The sequence below is a fragment of the Bubalus kerabau genome, chromosome 14 (genome assembly GCF_029407905.1).
Source record: "Bubalus kerabau isolate K-KA32 ecotype Philippines breed swamp buffalo chromosome 14, PCC_UOA_SB_1v2, whole genome shotgun sequence".
Taxonomy (NCBI): domain Eukaryota; kingdom Metazoa; phylum Chordata; class Mammalia; order Artiodactyla; family Bovidae; genus Bubalus; species Bubalus kerabau.
In genome coordinates, this window is record NC_073637.1 from 39,776,765 (window position 1) to 39,785,538 (window position 8,774).

Below are 8,774 nucleotides of genomic sequence, written 5' to 3' on the forward strand. Positions count from 1 at the left end.
CAAAGGAAACGTGCTAGAGAGAGGTTAAATTTCCCTGCCAGTAAATGACAGCACAGCTCCTGTCCTCGGGCTTTTAGTTTTTCTAACTGTGTTTACATATGTATTTTTCTCCTATTTAATTCTCACCACAGCTCTAGGAGGCGATTACTGCTATCATCCTAATTTTACAGAGGAAGTGGAGGCTTAACGAGGTCCCACAGCAGCCAGCCAGGGCTCAAACCCAGGCAGCTGGCTCCAGGGCCCACGCACCTACCTCTGCAACCCACTACCTCCCCTAGAATGTTCTGCTGCCTTGTATGTGACAGAGTCGAATTGCAGCAGGGCACATGAATCCGAAGAGTCATTTTAGCAAAGCCAGAGATAGAACTGTTGCCAAGGGCAGACGATGGATCAGCCAGGTGAGCCCAAACACAGAGTGATCACGAGTTACAGTGGAAGATTTGACCCATCGGTAATGAATAGGGGTCAGTGGTAAAGACAGACTCCCTCTCATTTGGTGCATCGTGCAACACATGCGGTAATTAGTTATTTATGTACCTAAGTTCTTCATTTAGAAAGTCTGTATATAGTTACTTTCTAGGAGCCCTGTCACCTGTGCCCTGCACCATTGTATCCTTAATAGGAGTTTCTGTGGCTTGTCAATTAGTCCCTTTCACGTCACAAAAGAGGAGTGGCTTAGTAAGGAAGAGTCTGAGGCAAGCAGAAAGCTTCAAGTGTTCTGGTAACATGTGGACACTCCCAAGACTCAACAGTGGAAAATTCAACATTTGCCAAATCTCCAAGCCATGTTTATCAGCCAGATCATCTCCCCACCACCTTTATTCATGTTTTCTTTCCTTAGCAAAGTTACCATCAGTAGCAGCTTATGGTAACAATGGGATGCTAATAGTACCCGTTTAAAATACAGAACGGCAGAACTTATAACTTTTCATGCCGTAAAGCAAATAGGTTCAGGAATACTTCAGAACTTCTCGTTTTAACTTTCCTCCTGATAGAATCTATTTGTATCCCTGCTTTTAGCCTCGCAGACTTGGAGGGAGTGGTGAAAGATGAACGGGCTCAGCCACAAGGGGAGAAGAACGTCACCCAGCCCCTAGAATAGCAACAGCAATAAATATGGTCATGTCGCTCTTCTGCTGAGGCCAAAACGACAGACGGGATCACATTTGCGGCACCCAGCGCCTGCTGGCTCTGTAGAGCTGGCTCAGGGCTTTGGAGGAAACATGCACAGAAGTTGATGCTGACCAAGCGGCTTGATTTTGGAGCTGTGACTTAGCGTACAAAGAAGACGGGTGGGTGGCGGGGTGTACAGAGCCCACCGCAGAGCTAGGGGGACTCAGCACCCTTCTGGTCACAGGGAGGTTCGTTCTAAATCGGCTTTCCGGACAGCTGGCTCAGGGCTCTGGAGAACTGAGCCCAGAACTTCCCCGCATGTCTGCCTGAGAACTCGCTGTTATCTGCAGCTGCCGTGGCCGTCAAGGCACATGCGTAACGAGGAAGGTGAATAAGAGGGCTCTCGTTGGTCATCAGTTATTTAAAGCACGCCCATCGGATTTCAGCCACTTCATTGTACAGAATCAGCACCTTTGCCCCGGCAGGTCTTGGAGGAAGCAGCATATCCTTGCCTTCAAACCTCCCTGGTCTCCCTTTGCAGACTGAGCACTGGTTTTTCACCATTTTTGCAACTCCAAGTGCTACATCTTCCCATGTCCCTTTTCATGTGTACTTCAGTTTCATATAATATATGGCCACGTCTCTGGGTGGTTGTGGTTTTTCCATCTTTACATTCTTTGGCCACGTAGATTTGGTCAAATTGGGCTTTTCCATTTTTTTTAACTTGTGTAGGGCAATAGTTTTTTTTTAGGCTGAAGACAGTTTAAGCTAAAATATGGTCCTGACTTTTTTCCATGTGTTTTAAAAACTAAACCATCACCTGAATTTGATGAGTTTTCCTTTTTCCCTTAAACTTTCTTGCTCTAAAAGGATTTCATTTCTTATATAAAGCCCAGCTCCTTCTCTCTGGTTTTTCATTTGGTCTCTCCAACCAGTCCCGAATGTCGTGCAATAAGTCATTGGAAACAGGTTCACAGTGGTCATGTGTCACCTGTCTCCCTCGTGTAGCTTTTTCTTTTAATGTTTAATTTTAATTTATTTATTTGGCTGTTCAGGTCTTAGCTGTGGCATGCAGGATCTTCAGTTGCGGCCTGCGAACTCTTAGTTGCAGTGTGTGGGATCTAGTTCCGTGCATGCTCAGCCAGCCACTCAGTTATGTCTCGTTCTTTTCAAGTCCACGGACTGTAGCCCGCCAGGCTCCTCTGTCCATGGGATTTTTCCAGGCCAAAATACTGGAGTGGCTTGCCATCTCCTCCTCCAGGGGATCTTCCCAACCCAAGGACTGAACCTGAGTCTCATGCATTTCCTGCACGGGCGGGTGGATTCTTTACCACTGAGCCATCAAACCTGGGCCCCCAGCATTGGGAGCACAGAGTCTTAGCCACTGGACCACCAGGGAAGTCCCTCTTCATGTCACTTTATAAACACAGATTTGGTTCCATGCTTTCATCTGTTTCAGTTACTGTACATGCTTAGGATTTAAATGAATCTTTCTCCATGGATCACAATATTGCTTTTATTCAGAAAATGCAGTATGTAAAAAATGAAATATTGCTTTAGACTTTGGTATTGGAATGTAAGCTTCAGCACTGTTTTATTGTCACTATTATCTCATGCTTCTTTAGGATCTTACTAAGACTAAAGAGATAAGTGAAGTAGCTTTTATAGCACTAGCAGTCATGTTTGTTCTCTCAACGTCCCTGGTGACGTTGGGTGGTTAAGAAAAAAGAACCACGCTAGTGTGTTGAAGTCGGTGCCAAAGGAACAGAGATGACGATTTGGTGCCTGGGATCTGCTGCTGCCCAGAACCTTATCTGGTCCTATTTATACATTCACAAAGCAAAATCTGACTTAGAGCAATCCTTGTAACATTAGCTTTTCTTTCTTCAAAGCTCATGTCTCTGAGCTTTAATGCCATTTTCCTCATGTGGCCAGGGACCATGCGGGCATAAATTAACTTCTCTGCTTATTATTTAGTGACTAAAGGAACACAAAAGCAAGGACACTGGAAAAATAAATTCCAATGTATTATTAAATATTCTAATTTGAATTACCAGGATAAATGCCAAATGATCATAAATGCCTGGAAAGAGTCCTGTAAATGTACAAAGAAAGTGACAGAAGAAGGTGTCCTGGAAGATGACTTGAATTATTTATTGAGAAACAGGAAGAAAAGTATCTTCCACTGTGTGTGTGCTTAGTCGCTTAGTCATGTCTGATTCTTTGTGACCCCATGGACTGTAGCCTGACAGTCTCCTCTGTCCATGGGATTCTCCAGGCAAGAATACTGGAGTGGGTTGCCATGCCCTCCTCCACGGGATCTTCCCAACCCAGGGATCAAACCCAGATCTCCTGCATTGCAGGCAGATTCTTTACCATCTGATCCACCAGGGATGCCCGTCTTCCATTGAGAGGAAGGCAATTGGTTAGGATGAAAGGATGATCAATACCTAAGCACACTGTCAATTAGTAAGAAAACATTAACTTCAGGAAACATAACTAATCAAAATGCAATTTCATACATAAGCAGTAAGTATCCTCTATGGAATATGCTTGTTTTTTCACATCTAAATATCCTTGAGGCTTTCATCACTGCAAACATTTATGAATAGATCTCTCTATTATTGTAACATTAATGAAAGAAATGTTGGTGATACTATTCAAATACCAGTAGAGCAAGCTGCTAAGTGACTCCTTTTTTTTTCTCTTTGATTTCTTTACCCTCATACGTGATAGTCACTAATACTAACATAATCACCAAAGTACTTTTTTAGTGACGTACTCCAGTGAGCACAATGTGAAGTCCAGAAATGAACATGGCAGGGTGGGGAGGCTAAGTTGCAATTTTGGCACTTACTTATTTGTGTGAGTTTGAAAAGTTTCTTGACTTCTCTGTGCCTCAATATCCTCATTTAAAATACAGGGAGGATATCTCCCCTGCTCTAAGGGAGTTTGCAAGTGTTACAATAGAGTCCACATACAAAGTCTTTGACATAGGTCCTGATGTTGCTGCTGCTAAGTTGCATCAGTCGTGTCGGACTCTGTGTGACCCCATAGACGGCAGCCCACCAGGCTCCCCTGTCCCTGGGATTCTCCAGGCAAGAACACTGGAGTGGGTTGCCATTTCCTTCTCCAGTGCATGAAAGTGAAAAGTGAAAGGCAAGTCGCTCAGTGGTGGGTCCTGGTGCACAATAAACATGTCAAAAATTACTAGCAACCATATAGTGCAAATGCATCTTTGTTTTAACTGTATGTGTGCGTGCTCAGTTGCTTCATTCGAGTCCAACTCCTTGGGACCCTATGGACTGTAGCCCACCAGGCTCCTCTGTCTGTGGGGATTCTCTAGGCAAGAATATTGGAGTGGGTTACTGTGCCCTCCTCCAGGGGATCTTCCTGATGCAGGGATCGAACCATCGTCTCTTGTGTCTCCTGCATTGGCAGACAGGTTCTTTACCATCTGGGAAGCCCTTTAACTGTATGCTGGTCCATGTTCATGTACATTTATTCTGAAATGTACAGCATTCATCACAATAGAGATGGGTGAGATAGGGTGGACAGATCTGTCCAATACTTTCCATGAGAATTATGGCTCAAAACAAATTTTCTACTAAAAAATAAAGAATTTAATGCATTGTTAACATTAGTAGTGTTTCTTTGAGAAACTAGGAAACTAATGAAATATAAATTTACAGTAGCCTCATGGTGAGATCCTCCTGAATTAGTAAGTTGCACTTGGTATTAATTATGACTCTTTGCTCTGGGATGCAAAGAGAGCCAGAGGAAGCATTTTGGAGTTTCAGAAGATGGTCTGGTCTATTCTAAGTTCATTGAGGCGTTCGTCTAGAAGCCCACAGTGGGTAATCTACATTTCTGGAGGGGAAAGCAAGGGAGTCTTGACATCTTGGCCTTGTAAACTCTAACTGGTGGCTTGGCTTCCTGGGATTTTACCAGGCTGTTTTGTAGGAGTGGTTCCAAATTATTTTTTTCTTCTAGATACCATAAGACAGCCTTTGACATACAGGCACTATTCGGCTCTACAAATTTTACCAATGGGGCAAATTGGAGGTTGAGAACTAAGATGGCTCATCAGTTAAACATTAAACTGGTAGTTCTCAGACTTAACATGCATCAGAAGAGCCTGGAGGGCCTTTAAAAACATTCTGGGTTCCACCTTCAGAGTAGAAAGTGCAGTTCTAACAAGTTTCCAGTTGATACTGATCTGCTTGTCAAGGGACCACACTTTAAGAAGCACAATAAGTATAGGAGCTGATTAGAGCTTCGTCGGTAAACTAGTTGGAACCATTGCAATTATATGATAAAATCAGTGTATTTTTGAGGAGCCAATCTTTTATCTCATTCAATTAGATAATTAGTTTTGTAGATGCTTGAGAATATCAGTTAACAGGAATTGTTCACATTTGAGATAAAAATTCTTGAAAATAATTTCTAAATAAGGACCTCTACTCCTTTTTCTTATTGTAATTGTAATATATCAATTACAAATCCTATGCTATTCACATGGGTCAGAAAACTGGCAGGGGTCAGACAGGGCAGGCATAATAGATTGTGGGTGCTTAGTAGCTATTATCAGGAGAAAGTGGAGATATTCTATTTTTTACATATGTATAAAAGATTTTTTCCCCTAATTTTGGAAAATTTCATTTTGAATTAGATAGCTTAATTAGTCATATATATTCTCTGAAGAATATCGCCATTTCAGTTTTCTTATTTGTCAAGAAAAAAAAAAAAACAATGGCAAGGGATTGATTATTCTTAAAAAGATAGAGACCTCTTGTGGTCATTCATAGAAGTACTTTAAAAAACAAACCTGGAGTATTTCAGTTTGTCAGAAGGTTTCAAGATCTCTGGCTTAGTTGACATACATTAAAAAATGTTTACAAATATGTATGAATTACCTAATACCTGTCAAAATAGGTAATGTCAGTAATAGAATTTTACATAATGACAACTGCATAAATATATATACATCATTCAGCTATAATAGTTCTATATGATAATTTTAAAATTGACTGAAGCATAAGACATAAAGGAAAGTGCACAAATCATTAATTGTTTAGCTCAAGGAATTTTTCCAAACTGAATATATCTGTGTATGCAGCATATCTGGTAGATTTTCATCATAATTATAGGTAAGGTGACTCAGGTTCAGAGAGAGCATGTGATCTGTTATTTCATAGTACCAATCAAATCCATTTTAACTTCAATCACTCAGAAATATTTAAATGAATAACAAATTTCAATAAATATTAACATAGGACTTCCCTGGTATTCCAGTGGTTAAGAATCTGCCAGCCAATGCAGGGTATGTGGTTCGATACCTGGTCTGGGAAGATTCCACACGCTGAGGGGGAACTAAGCCTGTGCGCCACAACAACTGAGCCCATGCACTGCGATTCCTGAAGCCCCTGCACCTAGAGCCTGTGCCTCATAGCGAGAGAAGCCACCACCATGAGAAGCCCTCACACTGCAACGAAGAGTAGCTCCTGCTTGTTGCAACTAGAGAAGGCTCTCATGCAGCAATGAAGACCCTGTGTAGCCAAGAATAAATCAGTAAAATTTTAAAAGTTGACATAAAAAAGAGTCAATTTACTGAGCCATGATCCACAGTCCAGATTTGTAAGTACTGAATTTTGTCGAATGAAATTACCTTTACACAGAATTTTTAGAGCAGTAGATAGGCTATACTTTACTATTGTTGTTGTTTGTCATTGTTTACTGCTGCTATCGGTGATGGTGGTTAGCTACTCTCTTGCTCAATTAATAAGCAGTTTGGGAGCATCTTTTATGTACAAAGCACTATTTTGGATTCTTGGGGATACTAAAATGAATAATACTGAGTCTTTGACCTTCTGAGGCTCAAAGTCTAATGCACAAGAAAGACATGTGAGCAGTAGTTTGATATGGTAGTTTGTGTTCTAATAGACTTGAATATCTATATATCTATGTAGACTACTTTTCAAGAAAGTGGCTATATTTTCCCTAATGTCTACTCCAGCTGTGTAAAGCTTGAAAGTCTACAACTTTCTTTCTTTGGTGTAAAGCTAGCCTGGTGGTGTAGAAAGCAGTACTTGACTAGTAGTCAAAAAGTCATGTTTGAATTGTAGCTCTTTCACTTACTAGTGAAAACATTTTGAGGCCTAAAGCGAGAAAAGCAAGTGTGATGTCTTCTTAACATCATGAAGGGGCTTCTCCACAAATTCTTTTTGCAGCAACTGCTGTTTTGCAGGCAACATGCTAAGTGCTTTTGAAATGGAGCAGGATTCTATGGTCCTTGCCCCCCATGTCCTCTGCCTGCCTTTTGTCTGTGAAATAATTTGAGCCAAAGAATAACTTTAATCTGAGAAGTGAGAACATGTAGAAACAAAGGAAAACAGTCAAAGGAAACCAAATAATAGTTTAGCCATTAAGCATAGTCAAGGACCTTTAGTTCTTGCTCAAGGGCTATAGATAATATTCTGAGCCATATCCTGGGAGCTGTCTTATACATACTGAAATTCCTACCGGGTGGAAGGAGTTAACTACATGATGACCGGACTATAACCATGACATAAGCTGCCACAACTCTGAGAACTGGTCAAGGAAATGGGAACAAACTGACCCTGAAACTGAAGATTAACTGTACTTAAAACCATCAAGATGATGTTGGTCAGACCACTGCATGACCAATTTCAAGATGACTATCAGAGATGACTGTGCATGTAGCCACCCCTCCCCACCCCTGCCCTTCTGTCTATAAAAGCTCTTGCCCCCTAAAAGGTCTTGCCCCTTGATAGTCCGGGGTGGGAGGTGGGGAGGAAGTTGGCCTTTGGACAGGTGGGCCCCTGTTTCCCACTCCCCCAACTGTTGCAAGCATCCAAAATAAAACTAACTTTCCTTCCCACCAACCTGGCCTCTTTATTGGCTTTTGAGTGGCTGGACCCCACTTTTGGTTACTCTTTATACACAGTCTCTCAGTGAATGCCATGGCACTCACATATTTTTAGATGCTCATATTTTGCACATGATGAAGTGAAGGCTCAGGAGAGCTCAGGGTAAGAGTGGAGCTGGAGTTTAAACCCCACTCTGAATGATGTCACAATTTTGCTTTTTATTCTGCTCTGAAGTGTGAATGGATGAAGAACAAATTTGGTAAGGATCACTTTTGCTGTAGCAGTTGAATTCACTTAAGAGTATAAAGGGGCTTCCCTGGTGGCTCAGATGGTAAAGAATCTGCCTGCAGTGTGGGAGACCTGGGTTCAATCCCTGGGTTGGGAAGATCCCCTGGAGAAGAGAACAGCTATCCACTACAGTATTCTGGCCTGGAGAATTCCATGGACAGAGGAGCCTGGCAGGCTACAGAGTGACTTTCACATAAAAAGGGGCTTCCTAGGTGGTGCTAGTGGTAAAGAACCTGCCTGCCAACAAGAGATATAAGAGACTTGAGTTGGATCCTGGGTTGGGGATCCCCCTGGAGGAGGAAATGACAACCCATTCCAGTATTCTTGCCTGGAGAATCCCCATGGATAGAGGAGCCTGGCAGACTACAGTCCATAGGGTCCCAAAGAGCTGGACATGACTGAAGCAACTTAGCATGCATGCAAGGGTATAAAGAGATACTATAACAATCTTTAAACAATAATTACAAAGAACAACAAATAAAG